This window comes from Nothobranchius furzeri, chromosome 10 (assembly GCF_043380555.1).
Source record: "Nothobranchius furzeri strain GRZ-AD chromosome 10, NfurGRZ-RIMD1, whole genome shotgun sequence".
Taxonomy (NCBI): Eukaryota; Metazoa; Chordata; class Actinopteri; order Cyprinodontiformes; family Nothobranchiidae; genus Nothobranchius; species Nothobranchius furzeri.
This window is the reverse complement of record NC_091750.1, coordinates 44,546,864-44,551,421: the sequence shown is the minus strand read 5'-3', so window position 1 is coordinate 44,551,421 and position 4,558 is coordinate 44,546,864.

Genomic DNA, 4,558 nt, shown 5'->3' with positions numbered 1-4,558 from the left:
TCGGAAATGGCTCCCAACTGGTGAAACGGCACATTTCCACTTTTACAGGACTTCACTACCGGATCCTTTTGGTGCAGCGATACTGTGTTATCAATGTTAAAACTTTGCTTTATTTAGTGCTGCTACATGTTGACAGTAGTTCCTGGGCGTGGGCTAAAAGGAGATTCTGACCAGAGTTCAAATGTTGCTGTATTATGACAACGATCTAACGAGAATCACAATTTAATATGTCATTACAAAATCAGAAAAGCAAACATAGTTATTTAAATGCTGTTGTCTTCGTCTTCGTCTTCGTCTTCCTCCGCTTATCCGGGTCCGGGTCGCGGGGGCAGCATCCCAACTAGGGAGCTCCAGGCCGTCCTCTCCCCGGCCTTGTCCACCAGCTCCTCCGGCAGGACCCCAAGGCGTTCCCGGACCAGATTGGAGATGTAACCTCTCCAACGTGTCCTGGGTAAACCCGGGGGCCTTCTGCCGGCAGGACATGCCCGAAACACCTCCCCGGGGAGGCGTCCAGGAGGCATCCTGACCAGATGCCCAAACCACCTCAACTGGCTCCTTTCGATCCGGAGGAGCAGCGGTTCTACTCCGAGTCCCTCCCGAATGTCCGAGCTCCTCACCCTATCTCTAAGGCTGAGCCCGGCCACCCTACGGAGGAAACTCATTTCGGCCGCTTGTATCCGCGATCTCGTTCTTTCGGTCATTACCCAAAGCTCATGACCATAGGTGAGGATTGGGACGTAGATCGACCGGTAAATCGAGAGCCTGGCTTTCTGGCTCAGCTCCCTCTTCCCCACGACAGATCGGCTCAGCGTCCGCATCACTGCAGACGCCGAACCAATCCGCCTGTCGATCTCCCGATCCCTCCTACCCTCACTCGTGAACAAGACCCCGAGATACTTAAACTCCTCCACTTGAGGTAGGACCTCTCCCCCGACCCGGAGGTGGCAAGCCACCCTTTTCCGGTCGAGAACCATGGTCTCAGATTTGGAGGTGCTGATCCTCATCCCAGCCGCTTCACATTCGGCCGCGAACCTACCCAGCAAGAGCTGAAGGTCAGAGCTGGATGAAGCTAGGAGGACCACATCATCCGCAAAAAGCAGAGACGAGATTCTCCTGCCACCAAACTCGACACACTCCACACCACGGCTGCGTCTAGAAATTCTGTCCATAAAAGTGATGAACAGAACCGGTGACAAAGGGCAGCCCTGGCGGAGTCCAACCCTCACTGGGAACAGGTCCGACTTACTACCGGCTATGCGGACCAAACTCACGCTCCTCTGGTAAAGGGACTGAATGGCCCTTAACAGAAAGCCACCCACCCCATACTCCTGGAGCGTCCCCCACAGGGTGCCCCTGGGGACACGGTCATAAGCCTTCTCCAAATCCACAAAGCACAAGTGGATTGGTTGGGCAAACTCCCATGCCCCCTCCATCACCCTTGCAAGGGTATAGAGCTGGTCCACAGTTCCACGGCCAGGACGAAAACCACATTGCTCCTCCTCTATCTGCGATTCAACTATCGATCGGACCCTCCTCTCCAGTACCTTGGAGTAGACCTTTCCAGGGAGGCTGAGGAGTGTGATCCCCCTATAGTTGGAACACACCCTCAGGTCACCCTTCTTAAAGATGGGGACCACCACCCCGGTCTGCCACTCCCTAGGAACTGCCCCCGATGACCACGCAATGTTGTAGAGACGTGTCAACCATGATAGCCCTACAACATCCATAGCCTTGAGATACCCAGGATGAACCTCATCCGCCCCCAGGGCTCCGCCGCTGTGTAGTTGTTTGACTACCTCAGCAACTTCTGCCCCCGAGATCGGACAGTCCATCCCCAGGCCTCCCAGCTCTGGTTCCTCCTCGGAATGCGCATTGGTGGGATTGAGGAGCTCCTCAAAGTATTCCTTCCACCGTCCGACTATAGCCTCAGTTGACGTCAGCAGCTCCCCATCCCCACTGTAAACAGTGTGAGCGAGTTGCTGCCTTCCTCTCCTGAGGCGCCGGACAGTTTGCCAGAACCTCTTTGGAGCCGATCGATAGTTTTTCTCCATGGCCTCACCAAACTCCTCCCACGCCCGAGATTTTGCCTCGGCAACTGCCACTGCTGCACCCCGCTTGGCTATCCGGTACCTGTCTGCTGCCTCCGGAGACCCACAGACCAGCCACGCCCTGTAGGCCTCCTTCTTCAGCCTGACGGCTCCCCGAACCTCTGGTGTCCACCAGCGGGTACGGGGGTTGCCACCACGACTGGCACCGGCCACCTTACGACCACAGCTAGCAACAGCCGCCTCGACAATTGCAGAGTGGAACAAGGCCCACTCGGACTCAATGTCCCCCACTGCTCTCGGGACGTGGTCAAAGCTCTGCCGGAGGTGGGAGTTGAAGACCGTCTTGACAGGTTCTTCTGCCAGGCGTTCCCAGCAGACCCTCACTATGCGTTTGGGTCTGCCAGGTCTACGCGGCATGTTCCCTTGCCATCTGATCCAACTCACCACCAGGTGGTGATCAGTTGACAGCTCCGCCCCTCTCTTCACTCGGGTGTCCAAAACATACGGCCGCAGGTCAGATGATACGACTACAAAATCTATCATCGACCTGTGACCTAGGCTGCCCTGGTACCAAGTGTACCGGTGGGCATCCTTATGTTCGAACATGGTGTTCGTTATGGCCAAACTGCGGCTTGCACAGAAGTCCAATAACAAAACACCGCTCGAGTTCAGATTAGGTGGGCCGTTCCTCCCAATCACACCCCTCCAGGTCAAGCTGTCATTGCCCACGTGAGCATTGAAGTCCTCCAGCAGGACAATGGAGTCCCCTGATGGAGCACTATCTAGCACTCGTCCCAGGGACTCCAAAAAGGGTGGGTACTCTGAACTGATATTTGGCCCATAAGCACAAACAACAGTCAGGACCCGTTCCCCGACCCGAAGGCGCAAGGAAGCTACCCTCTTGTCCCCCGGGGTAAACCCCAACACACAGGCAGAGAGTCTCGGGGCTAACAAAAAGCCAACCCCAGCCCTCCACCTCTCACCCGGAGCAACTCCAGCAAAGTAGAGTGTCCAACCCCTCTCCAGGTCTCGGGTTCCAGAGCCAATGCAATGTGTCGAGGTGAGTCCGACTATATCTAGCCGGTACCGCTCCACCTCTGCCACAAGCTCCGGCTCCTTCCCCGCCAGCGAGGTGACGTTCCATGTCCCAAAAACTAGTTTTCTTGTCTGGGGATTGGACCGCCAAGGCTCCCGCCTTGGTCTGCCACCCGATTTGCATTGCACTGGACCCTTCATGTTCCTCCTGCGGGTGGTGGGTCCACAGTTGGACGAGCCCATGTATCCGGTTCGGGCTGGGCCCGGCCGGGCCCCATGGGTGAAAGCCCGGCCACCAGGCGCTCGCTCACGGGCCCCAACCCCAGGCCTGGCTCCAGGGTGGGACCCCGGTAACCCTCCGGGCCGGGTACTCCGACTCTTCGTTTTAACCGCCATGAAAGATCCTTCGAACCGTTCTTTGTCTCACCCTTCACCTAAGACCAATTTGTCATGGGAGACCCTACCAGGGGCACTAAGTGCCCCAGACAACATAGCTCCTAGGATCATTAGGGCACTCAAACTCCTCCACCACGATAAGGTGACGGTTCAAGGAGGAGTAAATGCTGTTGTTTATATCTTTATTAGGAATTCCGATACCCAGGAGGGGCTCGCGTAGAGCCTCTCTTGCACTTTCTACTGTTTGAATTGGCTTGTTTTAAACACATTACTCCTAAAACCAAACACTGACAGAAAATGGCTGGACAGATATTTTTTCATGGTTGGAGTGTTTACAGAGGCAGTAGACACACACGACAGCACAATTGGTGAGTTTTGCCTAATGTGAGCCCTTTGAAAGGTGTGATTTGTTTTGAAAGATGCACACAAAAGACAACTTCAGGAACCTTCTCCATCAACCTTGGTACTCTTCTGGGGCCACAACAGCAACTGTGGCTAAAGCTGAATACTCCAGTACAACTGTGGTGTGGGCCAGGCCCTGGTTCAAGTGGGACCTGATGTGTGGGAAACCTCACCTCCCATCAACCATCCATTATATGTCGGTGGAGGGACTGACTCATAAAACAAATGCTCTGAAGCTCCAACTCATGAGCAAAAACAACATGGAAGATCTAAATAAAATAGAGAGTAAATGCATAGTTATGCTACATAGAACATGATTTTGTTTCGGTGATATCTGGAGGTTGGCAAGTTCTTTATAGCTTGTTAGTTGGTGTGTCAGGTATGCCTCCTGTAGTCAGTTCCTCCAACAAGCCATGAATGAATGGATTCCTCACTATAGAAACGACTTACAAACAGCTTTGTTTATCTAAGGTAATTGCCCTTTCAGCCACTGCACTACACGTCTTTCACACACAACCCCAATTTACATCAGGTGTGTGTGCAGTGCTTTATAGCAGCAGGTTTCATCTGTACAGCATCAGTCCCCACCTAGGAGTGCAACAGATGTGGAGCAGCGGTGCCACAGTCCTTAACTGGACTCGCAAGATCAAAATACCACAGGAAAATGAATGTTGTAT